The sequence below is a fragment of the Eretmochelys imbricata genome, chromosome 13, assembly GCF_965152235.1.
Source record: "Eretmochelys imbricata isolate rEreImb1 chromosome 13, rEreImb1.hap1, whole genome shotgun sequence".
Lineage (NCBI taxonomy): Eukaryota > Metazoa > Chordata > Testudines > Cheloniidae > Eretmochelys > Eretmochelys imbricata.
This window is the reverse complement of record NC_135584.1, coordinates 37623943-37647223: the sequence shown is the minus strand read 5'-3', so window position 1 is coordinate 37647223 and position 23281 is coordinate 37623943. Positions and strand designations below refer to the sequence as shown.

Below are 23281 nucleotides of genomic sequence, written 5' to 3'. Positions count from 1 at the left end.
GCTCCAGGGGCTCAGATGTGGGGACTGGTCTCTCCCCACCACACCCATGTGGTGGGGTTTCCAGGAACAGAGATGGCCGAGGCGCCACCTGGCAGGTGGAAACATCACACTGACGTGTCCCCCCCAACCCCCGTCTCTGCTCCGCCCCAGATGTCTGAAGGAAGAGGCCAGTGAAGCTGTCAATGGATGTCTCAGGCCTAGCCACACGCCTCATCTGATGCATGCATGGAGCGGGCGGTGGGGGGTAGTACAAGCTGCATCAGGGCTCAGCTCCACCCCAGATATGCACAGCTCCAGGCTGGGCCAGTGCCCATATGTGCCCCAGCCCCAGCTGTGGAGGGCGCAGAGCAACAGAGGAACCTTCCTGCAGCTCCTTCACCTGGGTGCCAGGGAGGAGGGGGAGCAGTTTTGCTGTGCAAGACAGCAGGCAACGGCGTCTGTGAGCCTGCAGCTTGTGAAGGTTCCCAGCCAGACACAGGAACCTCCCAGTGCAGAGAGACGCTGAGATGAGGCCGGGTTAACCACAGCACAGGCCTCAGACTAGGCCCCTCCTCTTAGCGGCTGAGCCACTTCCCCTCCTCCCAACTCTGCAGGGCTGCAGGGCACTGTCCAGGGTGAGCACAGCCCTGCAATGCCCATGGCCCCACCAGAATAGACTCAACAGCTGAGGGACCCCAGATGGTGACTCTCCTTCTCCACCCTCCCTGCAGCTGGTGTGGTGTGGGGTCCAAGCGCTGAGATGGCAGGTCTTCCACCCACACCCTGGAGTGCATGGCCTGGAGGTTTCCTGCCTTGCATCCCCGCTGCCCCGCCAGGCCAGGCCTGTAACCCATCTCCCGGGCAGATGCTGCCCCCCATGGGCCTGATAGTGCTGCTGCTCACGGGTGCTCAGGCTGGTGCCTGGAGCGGGGGCATTAGGGCCCCAGATGTGCGTGTCCCCTGGACTACCGGGCCCCAGATTTTCCCAGGCCCAGCAGATTACTCTCTGCTAGCTCTGCAGGGCGGCTGGTGAGTGACACCCCACGTGTGAACTCCTCCCCAGCAGGAACCAGGGGCTATGGTTTACCCTGTGCCAAGTGTCACTTGGGGGGCCCAGCCCCTCCTAGTCAGGTCTATAAATGACCCCAGAAACAGATGCATCACCCACTTCCCTGATGTCCCTCTGACAATGCTGTGGCTGCTCCTGTTCCCCATTGCCTTTCCCCTGCCCCCCGGGCTCAGGCTGGTGAGTACATGGGGAAGAGCCCCGCCCCCCCGCCCCCCAGCCCCATAGAGAACAGAGCCTGGATATGCTGGAGCTGTCTGCAAACCCTGGCTCCTCTCTAGTGTCAGATGCTTTCACCAGGGCCATCGGTGTGTCCCCAGCACCCAGCTGAAGTACCATGGGGTTTGTGGGGACATTGGTGGCTGCTCAGCAGCCAGCTGGGGAGCCTCAGGGCCGTGGGCTCTGGGGCAGTTATCGACGTGTGTCCAGGACCCAGCTAGGGAGCTGTAGAGTCTGGGGGCAGGTGGGCAGGGAGCTAAAGGGGCAGGGGGAGCGGAGAGGGTTGATGCTATAATAATAAATGCCCTGAGGTGGAGGGGACACCGTGAAGCTCAATACTCATTGGTGTGAACAGCTGGCCCCTAGACAGGAAATGCAGCTCTGTGTGGTTAGAGCAGCAGAGGGGGCTGGGAGCCAGGACTCCTGGGTTCAGCTTCCCGCTGAGGGAGGGCAGTGGGTTCTAGGGGCACTGAGGGCAGTGCTAGATTCTCGTGGTTGGGAGGGGGGCACGAGGCTGCCTGAGTTCATTTTCCAATTTTACTGCACACTGCACCAATGAATCATAGAATCATAGAATCATAGAATATCAGGGTTGGAAGGGACCCCTGAAGGTCATCTAGTCCAACCCCCTGCTCGAAGCAGGACCAATTACCAGTTAAATCATCCCAGCCAGGGCTTTGTCAAGCCTGACCTTAAAAACTTCCAAGGAAGGAGATTCCACCACCTCCCTAGGCAACGCATTCCAGTGTTTCACCACCCTCTTAGTGAAAAAGTTTTTCCTAATATCCAATCTAAACCTCCCCCACTGCAACTTGAGACCATTACTCCTCGTTCTGTCATCTGCTACCATTGAGAACAGTCTAGAGCCATCCTCTTTGGAACCCCCTTTCAGGTAGTTGAAAGCAGCTATCAAATCCCCCCTCATTCTTCTCTTCTGCAGGCTAAACAATCCCAGCTCCCTCAGCCTCTCCTCATAAGTCATGTGTTCTAGACCCCTAATCATTTTTGTTGCCCTTCGCTGGACTCTCTCCAATTTATCCACATCCTTCTTGTAGTGTGGGGCCCAAAACTGGACACAGTACTCCAGATGAGGCCTCATCAATGTCGAATAGAGGGGGACGATCACGTCCCTCGATCTGCTCGCTATGCCCCTACTTATACATCCCAAAATGCCATTGGCCTTCTTGGCAACAAGGGCACACTGCTGACTCATATCCAGCTTCTCGTCCACTGTCACCCGTAGGTCCTTTTCCGCAGAACTGCTGCCTAGCCATTCGGTCCCTAGTCTGTAGCGGTGCATTGGATTCTTCCGTCCTAAGTGCAGGACCCTGCACTTATCCTTATTGAACCTCATCAGATTTCTTTTGGCCCAATCCTCCAATTTGTCTAGGTCCTTCTGTATCCTATCCCTCCCCTCCAGCGTATCTACTACTCCTCCCAGTTCAGTATCGTCCGCAAATTTGCTGAGAGTGCAATCCACACCATCCTCCAGATCATTTATGAAGATATTGAACAAAACCGGCCCCAGGACCGACCCCTGGGGCACTCCACTTGACACCGGCTGCCAACTAGACATGGAGCCATTGATCACTACCCGTTGAGCCCGACAATCTAGCCAGCTTTCTACCCACCTTATAGTGCATTCATCCAGCCCATACTTCCTTAACTTGCTGACAAGAATACTGTGGGAGACCGTGTCAAAAGCTTTGCTAAAGTCAAGAAACAATACATCCACTGCTTTCCCTTCATCCACAGAACCAATAATCTCATGATAAAAGGCGATTAGATTAGTCAGGCATGACCTTCCCTTGGTGAATCCATGCTGGCTGTTCCTGATCACTTTCCTCTCATGCAAGTACTTCAAGATTGATTCTTTGAGGACCTGCTCCATGATTTTTCCAGGGACTGAGGTGAGGCTGACTGGCCTGTAGTTCCCAGGATCCTCCTTCTTCCCTTTTTTAAAGATGGGCACTACATTAGCCTTTTTCCAGTCATCCGGGACTTCCTCGGTTCGCCACGAGTTTTCAAAGATAATGGCCAATGGCTCTGCAATCACAGCCGCCAATTCCTTCAGCACTCTCGGATGCAACTCGTCCGGCCCCATGGACTTGTGCACGTCCAGCTTTTCTAAATAGTCCCTAACCACCTCTATCTCCACAGAGGGCTGGCCATCTCTTCCCCATTTTGTGATGCCCAGCGCAGCAGTCTGGGAGCTGACCCTGTTAGTGAAAACAGAGGCAAAAAAAGCATTGAGTACATTAGCTTTTTCCACATCCTCTGTCACTAGGTTGCCTCCCTCATTCAGTAAGGGGCCCACACTTTCCTTGGCTTTCTTCTTGTTGCCAACATACCTGAAGAAACCCTTCTTGTTACTCTTGACATCTCTCGCTAGCTGCAGCTCCAGGTGCGATTTGGCCCTCCTGATTTCATTCCTACATGCCCGAGCTATATTTTTATACTCTTCCCTGGTCATATGTCCAACCTTCCACTTCTTGTAAGCTTCTTTTTTATTTTTAAGATCCGCTAGGATTTCACCGTTAAGCCAAGCTGGTCGCCTGCCATATTTACTATTCTTTCGACTCATTGGGATGGTTTGTCCCTGTAACCTCAACAGGGATTCCTTGAAATACAGCCAGCTCTCCTGGACTCCTTTCCCCTTCAAGTTAGTCCCCCAGGGGATCCTGGCCATCCGTTCCCTGAGGGAGTCGAAGTCTGCTTTCCTGAAGTCCAGGGTCCGTATCCTGCTGCTTACCTTTCTTCCCTGCGTCAGGATCCTGAACTCAACCAACTCATGGTCACTGCCTCCCAGATTCCCATCCACTTTTGCTTCCCCCACTAATTCTACCCGGTTTGTGAGCAGCAGGTCAAGAAAAGCGCCCCCCCTAGTTGGCTCCTCTAGCACTTGCGCCAGGAAATTGTCCCCTACGCTTTCCAAAAACTTCCTGGATTGTCTGTGCACCGCTGTATTGCTCTCCCAGCAGATATCAGGAAAATTAAAGTCACCCATGAGAATCAGGGCATGCGATCTAGTAGCTTCCGTGAGCTGCCGGAGGAAAGCCTCATCTACCTAATCCCCCTGGACGGTGGTCTATAGCAGACTCCCACCACTACATCACTCTTGTTGCTCACACTTCTAAACTTAATCCAGAGACACTCAGGTTTTTCTACAGTTTCGTACCGGAGCTCTGAGCAGTCATACTGCTCCCTTACATACAGTGCTACTCCCCCACCTTTTCTGCCCTGCCTGTCCTTCCTGACACAGACATTTCTGCCTGTGCTTCCTCCCGGTATCCCGCTTTCCCACTTACCTCAGGGCTTTGGTCTCCTTCCCCCAGTGAACCTAGTTTAAAGCCCTCCTCACTAGGTTAGCCAGCCTGCATGATCTGGAGCGAGTCGATTTTTCTCCTTGTGCCTGGATTTCCCAGTGTGTGAAATGGGGATGAGGATCCGTCCTGTGTCTGTGTAAACTCTCTGGGATTCCTAATTTCCCTGTAACCTGTGCAGCCGCGTGGCCATGCAGCAGCCTATTTAGCGCCACACGGGCGCTTAGGGAACCCACCCGGGGACCTGCCACAGCAAGGGGAGGGTGCCCCTCCCCAGGCCCCCACCTAGCCTGTCCTCCAAACTGCTGCAGTCGGGGGAGGGGCGGCCCAAATTGAGCCCTGGCCCGAACCTGCAGCCCTCCTCCACCCCCAACGCTGCTGCCTGTGGCCCAGACCCACCGCAGCTGGGGAACCCGGACCTGCCACAGCTGGAGCACCCCTACCCCGCCAGAACCCAGCTCCGACCCGGACCTGCCAGGGCCAGGGGCGGGGCACCTATCCTGTGGCCCCAGCCCCTCTTGTGGTGGGGAGAGGCACCTCTCCCCCAGCTCCGGTGCTGCTGTGGGGAGAGAGAGCAGTGGGGAGTCCTCTCTCCCCGCTGTAGCCCTGGAGCATCCTCCTGCACCACAAACCCCTCATCCCCAGCCCTGAGCCCTTCATCCCCAGCCCCACCATGAGGCCACACACCAACCCTCTGCCCCAGCCCTGAGCCCCTCATCGCCAGCCCCACCATGAGGCCACACACCAACCCTCTGCCCCAGCCCTGAGCCCCTCATCGCCAGCCCCACCATGAGGCCACACACCAACCCTCTGTCCCAGCCCTGAGCCCCTCATCGCCAGCCCCACCATGAGGCCACACACCAACCCTCTGTCCCAGCCCTGAGCCCTTCATTGACAGCCCCACCATGAGACCACACACCAACCCTCTGTCCCAGCCCTGAGCCCCTCATCGCCAGCCCCACCATGAGGCCACACACCAACCCTCTGTCCCAGCCCTGAGCCCTTCATCGCCAGCCCCACCATGAGGCCACACACCAACCCTCTGCCCCAGCCCTGAGCCCCTCATCGCCAGCCCCACCATGAGGCCACACACCAACCCTCTGTCCCAGCCCTGAGCCCCTCATTGCCAGCCCCACCATGAGGCCACACACCAACCCTCTGCCCCAGCCCTGAGCCCCTCATCGCCAGCCCCACCATGAGGCCACACACCAACCCTCTGCCCCAGCCCTGAGCCCCTCATCGCCAGCCCCACCATGAGGCCACACACCAACCCTCTGTCCCAGCCCTGAGCCCTTCATCGCCAGCCCCACCATGAGGCCACACACCAACCCCCTGTCCCAGCCCTGAGCCCTTCATCGCCAGCCCCACCATGAGGCCACACACCACCCTCTGTCCCAGCCCTGAGCCCTTCATCGCCAGCCCCACCATGAGGCCACACACCAACCCTCTGTCCCAGCCCTGAGCCCCTCATCGCCAGCCCCACCATGAGGCCACACACCAACCCTCTGTCCCAGCCCTGAGCCCTTCATCGCCAGCCCCACCATGAGGCCACACACCAACCCTCTGCTCCAGCTCTGAGCCCCTCATCACCAGCCCCACCGACGAACCCACACCCCAGCCGGGGCCCTCACAGCCCTGCACCCCAACCCTGTATCCCAGCCCTGAGCTCCCTCCCACACTCTGAACCCCTGAGCCCCACCTCCACCACATGAATTTTGTTATATGCATCAATATGAAGGTGGTGCACAAAACAAAATTCATTACGCACATGGGTGGGAAATGTTAACGGGAACACTGGTTCTCACTGTGTTTATCTGCAGTGCCCATCACACTAGGGGCCCTGATCGTGGTTGGGGTTGGTGCAGTACCTGGTACAAGGGGGCTGTCATCTCCATCGGGGTCTGTGCAGCACCCAGGACAATCGAGGGCCCTGATCTTGGTCTGCGGACCGCTACACCAGATTCCTGGATCAGGGGTCTGAACTAACTCCTTCTCTTGGGGGCTCTGCCAGGGGAGATCATTGGGGGATGGGAATCCCGGCCTCACTCCAGACCCTACATGGCCTTTGTGAACACAGAGACAAGACAAAATCGAGGAAGCAGGTGTGGAGGGTTCCTGATCCAGTAGGACGTGGTGGTGACGGGGGCTCATTGTAACTGCAACATGGGGTAAGAAATGCAAGAGCCCCTGTCCCTGAACCAGCCATTCTCCTAACCTGGGGGCAGGTCAAATCTACCCCTACCCCCAGCAGAGGAAAGGCTCTGGAGCACTAGCTTTTGTACATTGACCTGAGTGCAAGGCAGTATCTATGCACACCTGATTTAATGAGGTTATAGACCTGTGACGGTACCCACAGAACTCGCCTATCTGCAGCACCTGCATCCTCTTGTATTTCAAAGCAACATCTCCATGCTGCCGGGGCCCATGCCAAATCCCCCACCCGGAATATAATGACGAGACGTTTGAAAATGACATCATGTTGCTGCAGGTATCATGCCCATCCCATCACCCTGCCCCCAGTGACCTCACATTGCTGCAGGTATTGTCTAATCTCATCACTCCACCCCCAGTGTACATGTGATGTCATAGTGTTGCGGTTTTCATTAGGATGCCCCACCCGGGCCCATCTAGCTCCATCCCCCAAGGGAAGATGCATCCCACTAGAGGAGTTTGATTTCCCTTCTCTCTCTCTCCCTCCCCGCCCATCACAACTGAGGCACAAGGCTGAGCTGACCCAGGCTGTGGGTGCCATCCCCCTGCCCCAGAGAGAGGTGATGTAGGAGGCTGTGTGCAGCGTGGCTGGCTGGGATCGGACTATTACTGGGGTAAATGCCTGGCCCTCCCCAATGCTTCAGGAGGTGGAACTGAAGGTCATGGACAAGGGCCTGTATCTGCCTCAGCCATACCTGCCCTATGTCTCATCCAGGATGCTGTGCATGGGGACCCCCAAGAGAAGGAGGTGTCATTCCAGGTGAGTGTGGGAGGGGCACAGGATGTCTGGGGCAAGGTGCTGCTAGAACAGGAGACTGACAGGGCTGGGCAGAATGGGGAGAGTCAGGATCCATGGTGAGCAGGCAGATCCTGGGAACCAGGAACCGGAACTGGCCCGATCCTAGGAATCAGGAATGGAGGCTAGAAATCAGGGACAAGAACCAGGCAGTTCTTTCAATGAGGAATGGATCCTAACGATTTGGGACAGGAACTGGCAAGATCACAGAAATCAGGGACAGAAATCAGCTGGAATATTCAACAGGTTCTAGAAATCAGGGACAAGAATCAGTCACATCCTGGAAATCAGGGATGGATCTTAATAGTCAGGGACAGTTCCTAGAAATCAAGGTTGGGAATCAGCCAGATCGGAGGAGTCAGAGAGGGGAATCGGTGAATCAAGAACCCAGGAGTGGGTCTGAGAAATCAGCAGGAGATCCTAAAAATTAAGGACAGGAGTCAGCCAGATGCTGGAAATCAGGGTTAGGAATCAGGGAGTGGAACTGAGCAGCTTAAAGAAATCGGGGATGGCTGCTAGAAATCAGACACTGGGATGAACCTCCTCGTGGAGCCCCTGCTACACAACCCCCATCTTCATGTGCAAATGGTGGAGTCCCCCTTGGTGAGCAGGACACTGGTCCTGGCAGAAACCACCAGGATCAGAGATCTCCTGGACTAAAATGGATGGACTAGGTGGATCCACGAGCACTGGGTCAGCATATGGGGCTCTGTGGGGACGGCCTTATCACCCACCTCTCTCATTTTCCTTGAGGGCACCGTGCAAGAGGGGGCTCCCCACCTACCCATCCTGGGCCCTCTGTATCTTTTTATCAGGCCCCTGTCCTGCGAGCCCCCTGGCTCATCCCTTTCACAATCCCAGCTAGCTGCAGCTCACTTTCAAACTGTGCCCAGTGACCAACTGTACATGCTTGTGCTCCACATGTTTCATTTCCTCACCCTCATGTCCCATCCAGACACCAAGTGGTGGGACTTTCTACCACCTGTGGAGGGTGAATCCAGCCTGGTCCCACAGCCCACTGGGGATATTGGTTTGTGGCTCCTTCACAGAGCTGTGAGAACAGGCACGTACCTGGTGCCCCTGTTCCCGACACCTGCCCCTTCTGCGGCATGAGGGAGAACCTGACGTATGCTTACCTAAAATGTGCCAGGTTGCAGTCCCTATTCTGGCTCCTCTAGAACCTCCTGTTGGGGGTCTGGCTGCACTTTTCCCCACACCTCTTTATCTATTCACACCCTGTCTGTGACCCCACAAAATCAAGAGACCTCCTTGTCAACCTCCTCCTGGCACTGGCCAAAGAGGTCATCTTCAACACAGGAGGAGGATGCTGGATGAAGGGGTGCTCTTCGACTGTGGGGTCTGTTTTCCGCTCCTCCCTGGTCTCATGCATCCGGGCAGAGTTCCTCTGGGTAGCATCCACTGGCTCCCTAGATAGCTGTGAGGAGCAGTGGGAGCTGTCCGGGGTTCTCTGCTCAGTGTCACTCTCTGGATCCCTAGTTCTGAACCTGTGAGCTTCACTAGTAACCCTTTTCAGCGTAGCAGCCGTGTTAGTCAGTATTCGCAAGAAGAAAAGCAGGACTTGTGGCACCTTAGAGACTAACCAATTTATTTGAGCATAAGCTTTCGTGGGCTACAGCTCACTGCATCCGATGAAGTGAGCTGTAGCTCACGAAAGCTTATGCTCAAATAAATTGGTTAGTCTCTAAGGTGCCACAAGTCCTCCTTTTCTTTTTGCGACTACTGACCCTGTTATTCACTAGTTGTCCCACAACTTCAGTTGGTTCCTGGGTCCAGTGGTCCCTCCTTCAAGGCACCCACCCACCACTCAGATATTCCAATAAGGTCTGTACTTTTCTGCAGACAAAGACTGAGAGCATTCCCTCCACATGGGAGAAGGTATATAAGATCCTGGAAGCATCTCCATTTTGCCTCTTTCCTGCTCTGCTTTCTGGACTATGGACTTAAACTAAAAGAAGCGTTCCCACCAATGGACTGAGGACCTTCCAATCTTTTGGAAGTTACCAGAGACTGAAAATAAGGTGTAAATGTTTAGCAGTTGAAAGTAATTAACTAACGGAATAATTTACAAAGGGTTGGGGTGAATTCTCCATCACTGACAATTTCAAAAACAGCATTGGATATTTTTTAAAAAGATCTGCTCTGGGAGTTATTTCGGGGATGTTCTCTGACCTGGGTTTATCCAGAAGGTCAAGATGAGATGGTTACAATGGTCTCCTGGAATTGTTGATTTTGCTAATGAAGAGCTGGTGAAGACTTGAGAAGGAAACTAAGAGAAGAGGTCAACAGCGGAGGTGGGGATACCGTGGGATGAAGATCAAAGGTCTCTTTGGTATATTTAAGAGGAACAAAGAGACACCCTGGCATCCTTCACCTGGGAAGTAAACAGACTGTGAGGTTGCATCATGAGAAGGGATCTCAGGCAGGTTTGGTTGAAAACACTGGAGATGATGTTGGCTGAGATATGCTTCTCTAGCCAGGAGAACTTGTGAACTAAATTTAGTCTCTAGAAAGCACATTTTGCTGTTTGTTTTATATGTAGCCATTTGTCCCCATTTCTCTTGCTGCTTTTTACTTGTGTCTTTCTGGAACAGATTTCCTTCTGCTGTATAAATGAACTCAAATGTTGTGCGTAAAACAGGGGTAGGGGGCTAAGGTAAAACTGGTAAAGTGGGGTACACTGTTCCTTTGGGTGCCCAAAGACTGGCATTTCTGTGGGGCTCCATTGAACAGAGGATGGTAGCGGTAGGATGCTGAGAATCTGTTTGTACAGGATAGACCCAAACCAAGGAGAAAACCAAGGAAATTCAACACAAACAACTTGGTGAATGCTGAGAAATAAATTCTTTATTCAGGGTTGTCAAATACTTTGCGTTTTGGCAGAAATTTGACCTCAAAATTATTCCAAATCAGAATTCAGTCTGTGGGTTACAATGAGAGAAGACAGGGAGCTGTAATGAAATCATTAGCTTTGGTAACAAGATTTGGAGACAAGCTGGGGAACAGGAAGTAGATGAGCTGGGTGAGCAGGCTGGAAGGAAGATGCTGGGCAGCTGTAAGCATGGATTTGAAGGAACTGATTTGATCCTATTGATATCCAGAAGGCCAACACAAGATTCAACCCAAGAAGCTCTTGATTTCATAAAAAACCCAGTAGGCACCATTGTGCAGCTTCAGCCACCTAAATACCTTTAAAAAGCTGGCTCCCTGTCCACTAGGTTTAAAAGAATGATACAAGATTGTGTTTGTTTTCTATCAAACTGATTGTTGCTCCTGGGAAATGACAGGAATTGTCTGGCCCAAGAAGGAAAACAAATATTGAAAGACAGAGGCATCGAGCATGTGTGTGACTTGAAACATTAAAAGAAATTGTTTAGAAAGGGAAGGGGGACGTAATTCATAAACCGGGTTAATTCAGAAGTACGTTTGAAATGACTAACACAAAAAGAGCCTCAGATAAGCAAAGAATGGCAGAGAATGCTGATGCACCAGCGCCATCTACTGGATAGTGATGGAAGCAGCTATTGGCAAGTGTCCAATAGAAAATAAGAGGATTTCCATCCTCCAACAAACCCCAAAACAGTGTCAACATGCTGAACTTCAGAGTTTTGCTGAGCCCACCAGTGAAGCTAGAGAACCAACAAGTTCTACTAGACACCACATGGACAATCCATGTGTCCCGCTCGCTCCTGTCTCAGGCTTACCAGGCTGAGAAGAAGCGGTGAAACTTACTTTCAGAGATTGCATCTCTTGGTGTTTCTTTAATTGCAGTGTCTGAAAGATCCCCTGCTGCATCTGCACTTTCTAGCATGACCCCAAGGAACCACATCTCGGATTTTAACCAAGCAATGCCATTTGCATGTTTCTGCTTCGTCCATCCAAGTCAATGGCCTAAGAGAACCTCCTACAAGAAATTTAAGCAATTGCTTTTGTTAGTTAAACTAGTCCCGTTTAAACTAAACACTAGAAACAGTAAGGACCACATTACTAGAATGCCTTCAGACAAAGTGCGGTAAATAATTATCTGAGGGGTGGCAAATATATCCAAGATATGGAAGAACTGATGGCTATAAATAAATGTAATAAGAAATCTGACTGCTTGTTTGGTCTGTGGCATAAGTGCTGAGCCCTAACACTGGTCTATTTATGACCACTGAGTGCCAGACGACGTGTATTTTGAGTTTGGTACATCCCTAGGACATTTGGTGTACCTAAGCTTTTATCTGGAAAGCTGATAAATATATACCTTCTTGACTGCAGAAGTACTGTCCAGGGTGAAAGTACACCTGAGAAGAGTTTAGCATTAAAGTGAGAAAGCTAACACTCCCAGCACTCAACAATACAGTGTAATCCTAAATAAATTTCATTCAGACATGGATGGAAAATTCAGTTTGCTAAATTTCACCTTTCAAAGATATTCTGGCATCTTGGCAAATCCATGATATTGACCCCAATTCTCACTTACAATACTTCAGGGATTCCTCTGATTTCTACTGAACTCTTGACTCTGAAGGAGCCCAAAGCAAACTCTAGGCTGTGACTAACAGTAACAATTGGAGAGAGAACGTGCCATTCAATCACTGACATTATAGACGAGATTTGGAAGGAGGTTTGGGAAAGGCTGTGAAGGAGGTGGAGGAAGGAGAATGGAAAAAGCAGAAGTGGAGTGGGGAGAAGTTTGGACAGGCTGTGTGTCCTCATCGTTAAAACTGGTTGAGATATTGGTTTTGAGGGAAAATTGGATTGTTTTGCAAAAGGAAAATATTCATAACAAGAGTCAGCTTCCCTCAAACGCTGTGCCATTTTTTGGGACAGAAAAGCTGAAAATGCTTGGCTACCAATAAACATTTTTCAGTTTTCAGTAAGTATATTTTTGTTTGTTTTGTCACCATTTTGCCAATAATTTTTTTCACATCTTTTTCAGATTTCAATACCTTTTTGCCATATTTTCTGGGGATTTGGCCATTTTTAGTCTTTTTTTTTTTTAGTTTTTCAATAGAAAGTCTAAATTTTTCAAAGGAAAATCAAACACCATTTTCTGACCAGTTCTAATAATAATAATAGGAAGGGAAAGGTGTTTAATTAAACCATCTTTGTTGCAAATGAGATTTGGGTAAAGCTAGGAACAGGAGAAAAACCAGGAGGAGAACTAGCTGGGATGAGGTGGGAGAAATTTTGGGCAGCTCAGGAAAAAATCTGAACAGGAAATACTAGGGCAAAGAAGCTCACATGCACACATCCAGAATATCATTGTGGTGCTGGCATCCTCCATCATCGCAGATGCTCAGGAGACCAGAGACAGGGATGTTGGGTTTTTTTGGTGAACTGGACATCCCTGCAGAACAAGATGGGCTTGTTGCCTACACCGAGGCAGTACAGTCAGATGTAGAGGTTCTGCTTGCTCTTCAGGGACACCTGAATTGACTCCTCTTCTTCTCAAGCTTCAGTCCAGTTCTCCTGCTCCATGTGGATGGCTTTCCCACCATACTCAGGTTTGAGGGAGAACTGGAGCTGGGTATAGAGCTTGGTGAGGTCCCCGGCCTAGAGGGACATCTCAGTGGAGATGCTCCAGCTGTGCTCAATGCTGGACATCTGTTGCTTGGTGTAGCCAACCTTGCGGGTGACCTTGTTGGATCAGATGATGGGGGAGTTGGAGTCGTTGTGCAGCGTCGTGATGCACTCCCATCCCCCACAGGCAATGCCCTTGGTGAGGGTCAAATCCCCAGGGAAGAAGTTGAGGCTAGCGGAGTTCATCATATTGTACAAGTAGAACTGAGCCCCCCTCTTCTCGTCCACCTTGATCAGAGTTAGGAGTTTACTAATCCTGAAATAGTAAAGGCCCTTCCTGCATTCAGAGTGCAGGACAATGTTTTTTCACCATCATCTGTTCTCAAATCACTCACCCAGTGGATTTTACCCTGGTTTTGGAAAATGATGAAAAATCCATCACAAAGTCCTCCCACAGCGGTCCCCACCACAGCAGTTGGGATGCAGCTCATCAGTCGTGGCTCCCTCATCCATTCTCAAGTCCTTCACCACCTAGCAGGAGCTGCCCTTGATTATGTAGATATTGAGGTCCCCCACACAGCCCAGGTAGTGGTCCCTGCCCTGGCACGAGGGGGGCAATCTCTGGATATTGATGTTGTGCCCATTTTCAAGGAGCTCTGTCTGCAGGTAGCAGCCCAGGTCAGAGCAGATGATGCAGTCTCCACTGTCATTGCGGAAGATGTCTGTGCCCAGGGAATCTTTCTGGGGTACCAGTGCCCAGGGACTGGACTGGAGCCCTGGGGTGGGTGTGATGTTGCACCCCATAATGCTTTATAGAAATATGCTTATGAGTGTAAAAATGACATAACTGGAATATGTTTTATGCTAGATATGCCATGTAATATCTTTGCAAAGGTTATGACCTACTGATTATATTCATCCTATTTGTAGGCATGTGTCATTTTTATATCTGAAGTTATGGGTGTTGGCTCTATGCTTGTATTTAAAGTGTTTGCTGTTGGAAGCACATAAGACAGATTTGGTCAACATAGTGTGAAGGGTCTATTCAAGTAACTGGGAGTACTTAACTAACAATGGACTTTGGGAGATGCCAATCCACATCTGAGCTTTCCTGGGAATGTTCAAACTAACATGTAAACAATGGCGTCAGCCTGCAAAAAGCTGAATCATTCATAGACATGTGACTTGCCCAGGTGGCTATAGACTCCATCTTGTGGCTGTGATGTTGCACAAGAGAGAGAATAGAGAAGGCCCTGTCATAAATATAAAGGGAAGGGTAAACCCCTTTAAAATCCCTCCTGGCCAGAGGAAAAATCCTCTCACCTGTAAAGGGTTAAGAAGCTAAAGATAACCTCGCTGGCACCTGACGAAAATGACCAATGAGGAGACAAGATACTTTCAAAAGCTGGGAGGATGGAGAAAAACAAAGGGTCTGTGACTGTCTGTGTGATGCTTTTGCCGGGGACAGAACAGAAATGGAGTCTTAGAACTTGGTAAGTAATCTAGCTAGGTATGTGTTAGATTATGATTTCTTTATATGGCTGAGAAAATAGCTGTGCTGAATAGAATGACTATTCCTGTCTGTGTGTCTTTTTTGTAACTTAAGGTTTTGCCTAGAGGGATTCTCTATGTTTTGAATCTAATTACCCTGTAAGGTATCTACCATCCTGATTTTACAGAGGTGATTCCTTTATTTCTATTAAAAGTCTTCTTGTAAGAAAACTGAATGCTTTTTTCATTGTTCTAAGATCCAAGGGTTTGGGTCGGTGGTCACCTATGCAATTTGGTGAGGATTTTTACCAAATCTTCCCCAGGAAGTGTGGTGCAAGGGTTGGGAGGATTTTGGGGAGAAAGACGTGTCCAAACTACATTTTTTTCAGGAACTCAGATAAAGTTTGGTGGTGGCAGTAGAAATCCAAGGGCAAAGGGTAAAATAATTTGTACCTTGGGGAAGTTTTAACCTAAGCTGGTAAAAGTAAGCTGAGGAGGTTTTCATGCAGGTCCCCACATCTGTACCCTAGAGTTCAGAGTGGGGAAGGAACCATGACAAGCCCAAAAAAACCCTCTTCAGCTGTCTCAGAAGATAGCCTCTCCACCCCAATGAGATGCCTAAAAGAAACTGGAACAAAGGACAGTAACTACGGGGGTGTGAAAGTGATTACTGGATCCAGACTAGGAAGGAGTCTAGTCTGTCAAAGAATCTTATTGGAACATCTCTGAGAGTGAGATTTACCTGCATTTAGTTTCCTACTCTATTAGGCTTAGACTTGTGTGTTTTTCTTTTATTTTGCTTCACTTTGTTCTGTCTGTTATTACTTGGAACCACTTAAATCATTTTTAATAAAATCACTTTTTGATTATTAATTGACCCAGAGTATGTAATTAATAGCTGGGGGAGCAAACAGCTTTTCATATCTCTCTATCAGTGTGGCAGTTCAATGATGAGACAGAACACAGCTTTATGCAAGCAAGCAGGCTGGTCAGGTGAGATGGGCTGTTCTGCCCCCCACCTTCCACCTTCTCCTTTTATTATATTTCTCCCCCCTAAGCATTACACACTGCTACCGCAAAAAGATACACAAAGGAATGTATGACGTTAATTAAAATACTTATTTACCATCCTTTATCTACTACAATCCTGGTTCTCAGGCCTTGAGCCCAGGCTAAGAAAGCTTCCCACAGTCGCTGTCCCAACAATCAAGTTCTCATGGTTCATATCTAGCCTTTGTCCTTGGATAGAGCAATGTGTGCATTGCTTCTACAAAACAGTCAGGGTGTCCCCTGCCTGCTTCCAGGTGGAATAGCTAAACATGAACCCTTCATCCCCCCGTTTTTTATTTAATGATATTCGGCCATCTCATGGTAGCCGTCAATTTGTTTTGTCATGCTATTTAACTCCCAGACAGACAAGGACATAACTTGGGGAGCTTTCCAGGGCGAAATTTCACAAAGTCTTAACAAGGAAGGAATACATTGTACACAGCAGCAGCAAAAAATAAGCCCAATGATTACAAACACAGCATAACCAAAAAGCTGTCGCAGCCATTCTAGAGAGGGCAGCCAACCTGTAAGCCAATTCCAAAAACCCTCAAACCCCAGATCTTGGCGTATGTGTGTTGTAAGACTGGCCAATTCAGCCAGTCTAGTTTCTATGGAGCGACTATTATCAGTTAAATTAAAGCAACACATGTGCTGAAACGTGGAGCAGCCTAGATGGTGTTTCAGGAGCAGAAAATCAATGGCTGCTCTGTTATCCAAGATTGCATCCCTTAATTCGTGTTGCTCTGTGTTAAGTAGGGCAATAGCCTGGGATGTTGTATTAATTGCCTTTGCCGCAAAGCGTGCCAGGTTATTTAAAGTTCTGGCTGAATACATGGCAAGCGCGGGGACCCCAGCAATCGAGGCCGCTAAGGCACTATACTCAGCACGACTGAAAAGCTCAACATCTGCAATACAATCATCTGACAGGGGTACACTTCTTCTACTACGGTTTTGACCAGCAAAAGGCAATACAAGTGTCATTCTACTAAGACAGCAAAGGGTGCCATCACTTAAATTTGCAGGAATATAATTAAAGGTGCGTGAACCGCAAGTAAAAAACCATCCTGATGGTAGGATGATATGGCCATAATTGTATGAAACATTAACAGCATGGGAACAATTTAAAAGGGGTTGAGAAATTTTTCGACAGCCCAAGGGCACCTTTGTACTAGTGCAGTTAACTACACGCGCACAGGTGACATTGTCAGCCCCGGCCGGGTACGGTGTGTGGAGGGATATAGCCGTGTGAGGCAGAGTATAGTTGGCCGGGCCCCAATTAGCCATGCTAGAGTACTGGGAAGAAAGATTCGCATAAGCAGAGAACAGTGTCTTATTCTCCATCTCCTCAGGGTGATGACATACGGGAATAAGGCATGTACCTAACAAATCTCCGGCTGCTACAGAATTAGATAGACAAAAGTGGGTAACATTTGCTATGGAAGCCAATCTTTCCCATATGTTATATGTCATTCGGGCTCGTAACGGGGGAAGCGCTTCCGAGCCAACCCCTACAGGAAATAGCAGGCACAAAAGGCACACAATCATCACAGAATTAGCAGTGATTTGGGCGAGAATCGCCACAAACAAAGTCTCAGGAGTCTCTGGCTGTTGATCTGCTGCCAGTCTTCGTTGGGCCACGGCGACCAATGCTTTTACTGCTCCCCATGTCACGGGCCGGTTTGGGACGCTATGCCTCCTCCGTTTTCGTCCCGTCATTGTCGACTCGGGGGGCAATGCGGTCTCCTCCAAAGTCAGCTGAAACTCTGGTATGGGATTCGACAGCCCCTGGTGCCATGCCATGTTGGTTAAGTGCCAGTCGCACACACCGAGCTGGAACCCACAACGGTCCTGCAGGGAGAGACACAGCAGCATATCCCCGACCCCAAGTGATTAGAGGTACTGGGCCCAGCCACTGTGGATCGGGCAGCTGACGGTAAAAGACACGCGGTCTTTCCAGTACCTCAGATTTGTGAAAATGCTGATCCGCAGGGGTCTGCTGATCTGCATTCAGTGTTAAATTATTTAAAGTAAACAAGAGGATATGCATTTGTTGTTGAATGTCTCCTAAGGTTCGGAGACGCAGCTCCCCTTGTTTTAATTGTTTATCTAGCAAGGTTTTGAGTGTGCGATTGGCACGTTCAACAATGGCTTGGCCCGTGGAATTATAAGGGATTCCGTGTTTAAGACGGACGTCCCAGCGGGCACAAAAGGTGGAGAGGGCTGCAGAGCAGTAGGCTGGGGCATTATCTGTTTTAATTTGGCAGGGGTGACCCATAACAGAAAAGCAGGCCAGCAAATGGTGAATAACTTTGTTAGTGGCTTCCCCATGTTGTGGGGTTGCCCAAAGGAAGCCCGAATAAGTATCAACGGAAACATGTAAAAACGAATAGGGGCGGAATTGTGGCACATGAGTAACATCCATTTGCCACAGCTGATTTGCTGCGGTACCTCTGGGGTTAACGGCATAAGAAAAAGTAGGAGCAGCAGCAGCACAGCGGGGGCAGGAACGAACAATGGAATGTGCATGATCAGCAGGAATGTGAAACTGCCGGGCCAAAACAGAGGCAGACTGATGAAAAAAGGCATGGCTTTCAATGGGGTCAGAAAAAAGGGAATTTACCTGACCACGCAACGTGCGATCGGCGCGTGCATTGCCCTCAGTGAGTGGCCCAGGCAGAGGGGTATGACTGCGAATATGAGCAACAAAGTAAGGGAAATGACGAGTGGCAATAAGATGCTGCAAAGACAAAAACAGGCGAAGGAGGTCTGCATCAACCTGAGGGGTAATGAGGGCAAGGGGTAAATGATCAATTACCTGATAAACATAATGGGTATCCACAATTAAATTAAAGGGACAATCAGCAAAAAGTTGAAAGGCCAAAATAACAGCAGCCAATTCTGAACGCTGTGCAGAACGCTGAGGCAGCGTAAAGCGAGAATGCCAACGAGGGGGGATAAGTGACTACACCTCGGTGGGGAGAGCCATCAGTAAAAAGAGTGACAGCGGAAACAAGGGGTTGAGAGCGGCTAAGACGATGAACAACTAGGGGCACCTTTTGGGTAATGACCAACCGAGGATCTTTTGGAGGATTGTAAGAAATCTCTCCCACATAATCACAAAGAGCAACCTGCCAGGCCAAGGAGGTGTGGCACAAAGAGTCAAATTCAGTACGGGACAAGGGGAGCACAATGGCAACTAAATCAGTGCCAGTAAGTTGCATTGCACGGTGGCGGGCTTTACGAACAAGATCAGATAGGGCATCTAAATACGGATAAATATTTCGAGGAGGGGTGGATGAAAGGTATAGCCACTCTATAATAGAGACGGCTGTGTCTGTACGGGGTACAAACAGAGCCGCAGTTGGCGTATGAGGGGTGGCAAGAAGAACCAACCGTAAGGGACGGACCTCTGGGAGTCTGTCCACAAACTGCTGACTCAATGCTGCATTGATTTGTCGAATGCAGGCAGTATGCTTTTCAGTGATGGCAATAACTGCACCCGGTGCCCGGGCTCTAAGCAGGAGCTCAGACAACGGCTGCAGCATTGACGTGGGGAGATGAAAGTAGGGCCGAATCCAATTTAAATGACCCAAAATCTGTTGTAATTTAACAAGGGTTAGGGGTTGAGGTAGAATTAATTCCGGACGAACCGGAGCAGCATAGGTTTGTAAAACCTTATATCCGAGGTAGTGGTAGGGATAAGAGCGTTGGATTTTTTCTGGTGCCACTAACAGGCCATTTTGGCCGAGAATCTGAGACAAAGATTCAAGCTGTTGTGCCGTGACCCGGGGACCACTAAGCAAAATGTCATCCATGTAATGGTAGACCTTTAACAAAGGGTACCGGGCACGGAAAGGGGCAAGGCCCGATCCACAGAAAGCTGACACAAGGTTGGACTATTTTGCATTCCCTGCGGCAAGACCTTCCACTGATACCTTTGAGAGGGTTGCTGATTATTATATTGTGGCACCGTAAATGCAAATTTTTCGCGATCTTGTGGGCAAAGGGGGATGGTGAAAAAACAATCTTTTAAATCTAACACACAAAGTTGATCGGTTTGAGGAATTAAATTTGGATTTGGTAAGCCAAATTGCAAGAGGCCCATAGGTTGGATGCGTTTATTTATTTCCCTTAAATCATGTAACAGCTGCCAAGCACCCGATTTTTTCTTAATAACGAACACCGGGGTGTTCCAGGGACTAGTTGAGCTCTCCAATCGCTGTGCTTGCAAATGCTGCTGCACAAGCGAATGAAGCGCTTTTAGCTTTTCTAGAGGGAGGGGCCACTGGTCAATCCATACGGGCTCTAAGGATTGCCATACCAAGGGTAATGCGGAGGGCACGGTGGGGGAGGGAGAGTTTTGGGCCATCAGATGTTAATATCGAGGGTGGTGTCTAACTTTGTAAGTAAATCACGGCCCCAAATATTGAGGTGGACAGGGAGTATAAAAGGGCAGATAGTAGCAAGGGTACGGCCTCCCGGTTTAGAGACTGTGACCCAAGACAAACTGTGGCGCCCGGGTTTACTACCCCCGATCCCCCACAATTCTTTAGAAGGAACCGTAGGCCAACTAACCGGCCACTCCAGATCACGAATCACCGTAACGTCAGCTCCAGTGTCCACCAGCCCTGTAAAAGGAACATCATTTAAGAGAAGTGTTAACTGAGGTTTCGAGGGGCGGACTGACATTGTCAGAGCAACAAGTGGAGAAGATGCGCTGTGAGACGGCGAGTGAGACAATGTCGATCCAAAGCCGCCTCCGCCCCGAGTTTGATCCTCGGCAGCTGGCATCTGATAGGGGACTAAAATCAATTGTGCAATTGACCATCCACGCGGGAGCGACTGTGGAAGATGAGTCCACACCTGAACCTTAATAATGCCAGAGTAATCAGCATCAATGACCCCTGGAATGACAAAAAAGCCCTGTTTCCCAGCATGTGAGCGAGGGAGAACAAGACCTACAAAGCCGGCAGGGAGAGGTCCCGTCACCTGTGTAGGTATGGCACAGACCTCCCCTGGCAGCTGAAAGTCAGTGTCCTCCTGCATGATCAAATCAAGCCCTGCACTTCCAGCAGTCGCCGCCCTCATAGAGTCTATGGATTTTAAGGCAGAGGAGCGGTTGTCTGAGTGGGAAACACCCCCGTTTGGCCCTGGGTTGGGGGAGACCCATTGTGCGGTTTCCCAACCCGCTACGACACTGATTAGCCCAGTGATAACCTTTCCCACAGTTGGGGCACTTCTTGGAGGGTCGGGCTGGTGCCTTAAATGAGCGGCACTCCCGCTGAAAATGACCCTCCTTACCACAGCGGTAACAACGCTTCCCCTCCTTCCCGGTTTTTCTCAGGGCGGCAGCCAGAACTCCAGCCTTGTGGGCTTGTGTGCCGATGTTCTGGCACGCCCGAAGCATGTCTGAGAGCTCTAAAATACCAGAGGCTTGCGCTGCCTGGAGAGCACGGCGGCAATCCTCCTTTGCATTTTCAACTGCCAATTTTAACAGGAGCTCGTGAGCTGCCTCAGTGTTATCCACCTGTCGGAGGATAGCCTTATGCAATCTGTTGGTAAAATCCAAAAAGGACTCTGAGGCACCCTGACGGATACTGACAAAGCTTTTGGTAGGCTTGCCTGAATCCGGGACCTTCTTGAAAGCATGCTGGGCACAGGTGGAAATAATAGGGAAGACGGCCTGAGGGAGTTGAGACTGCATCTCAATAGTAGCAAACGGGCCCTCCCCTGCCAAATGCTCATAAATGATACCGTGCTCTCTATGTACCTGAGCTTGGCGTTCTGCCATCTGCCGATACTCACTAATCCAAATAACATACTGACTGGGTGATAACATCATGCGCAGCAGCGTTTTCCAATCCTCAGGGATTAGGGAGTACCCAGTACCTATCCCTTCAATGAGACCACGCACAAAGGTGCTAGTCAGGCCAAACTCACGAATTGCTTTCTTTACCTCTCTAACCACCGAGTATGGCAAAGTGGTCCAGGTGCCCACGGGGTTGCCTTGGTCATCATTCTGCCAGGTCACCGGGCAAACTGAGACCAGATCAGCCAGCTCCTCCGCTGTAAGATCTGATCGAGCTTTCGCTGCGTGAACCATTTGTTGCACCAGCGAAAGCTTCTGAGCAGATACAGATGACCCTCCGGGGGGCCCCGGAGCATGGGGCCCCACGGACGGAGGGTGATCACACACCGGCTCCGGTGGGGAAGGCAAGGGAGGCGGTGGTAATGAAGACACTGGGGGCAAAGCAGGGGGGGGGGCTGTGGGTACGGGAGAGGGTCTTTCCGAAGCAACACGCTGGGTTGCATCGGTAGAAGGGGGGAGAGCTGCAACGGGGATGGCTACAGGAGCCGACGGGCGTGGCGAGATCACCAGCCTCGTGAGAGAGGGCCTATCCGAGGTGACACCCAGTATCGCGTCGTGACAGAGGTGCCAGGCATGTAAAGCCTGCACGGGCACCCGAGGTTCTTCGTGCAATGTCTGGCCCAATCGCTCCCAGTCCGCTAGCTTAAGGCTTCAGGGTACCACGGGCACTGGGCACGCACCTCCTGTAGCAGGAGAGTAAGTGCTCGAGTGGGGCAGTCATGCTGAGCCTTACGCAGCAAATACTGCAGCTCATTGCAGTGTTGCACTTGCAAAGCAGAGAGGGAGCTTCCCATACTTACCACAATGAAAAATACTCACCGGGATCCACGAAGCAGATGAGTGACGCGTCTGAAACCCTTGCCGGGCGAGGTGAGTGCTGAGGGCCCCACGTTGGGCGCCAGTTGTGGCAGTTCAATGATGAGACAGAACACAGCTTTATGCAAGCAAGCAGGCTGGTCAGCTGAGATGGGCTGTTCTGCCCCCCGCCTTCCACCTTCTCCTTTTATTATATTTCTCCCCCGTAAGCATTACACACTGCTACCGCAAAAAGATACACAAAGGAATGTATGACGTTAATTAATATACTTATTTACCATCCTTTATCTACTACAATCCTGGTTCCCAGGCCTTGAGCCCAGGCTAAGAAAGCTTCCCACAGTCGCTGTCCCAACAATCAAGTTCTCATGGTTCATATCTAGCCCTTGTCCTTGGATAGAGCAATGTGTGCATTGCTTCTACAAAACAGTCAGGGTGTGCCCTGCCTGCTTCCAGGTGGCATAGCTAAACATGAACCCTTCATATCACATCTGATGAAGTGAGCTGTAGCTCACGAAAGCTCATGCTCAAATAAATTGGTTAGTCTCTAAGGTGCCACAAGTACTCCTTTTCTTTTTGCGAATACAGACTAACACGGCTGTTACTCTGAAACCTTCATATCAGTGTTACAGAGGATGAACAATTTATGACTTTACCCTGTATAAGCTTTATACAGAGTAACATGGATTGGGAACTGGGTATCTGGGTGTTGGGACAGAGCACTTCTTATGCTGTTTTCAGTTAAGCCTGCAGTTTTTGTGGAACGTGGTTCAGACCTGGGGCTGTGTTTGTAGCAGGCTAGCGTGTCTGGCTCAACACGGCAGGGTAATGAAGTCCCAAGCTGGCAGGGAAAACAGACTCAGAGGTAGCCCCAGCAGATCAGGTAGCAGTCCCAAGGGGGTCTCTGTGACCCAGCCTGTCACAGTGGGGACAAA

General features: G+C 50.3%; 1 long non-coding RNA gene across 1 annotated transcript; it reads right to left on the bottom strand.

Annotated features, from left to right (window-relative positions):
- Positions 1-17454: 17454 nt before the first annotated feature.
- Positions 17455-22418, bottom strand: LOC144273387 (uncharacterized). The gene is made up of 3 exons (XR_013347751.1): positions 22350-22418; positions 20237-20289; positions 17455-17509 (listed from the first exon to the last, which is right to left on the bottom strand). It is a non-coding gene; the product is annotated as an uncharacterized LOC144273387 (long non-coding RNA).
- Positions 22419-23281: the final 863 nt, after the last annotated feature.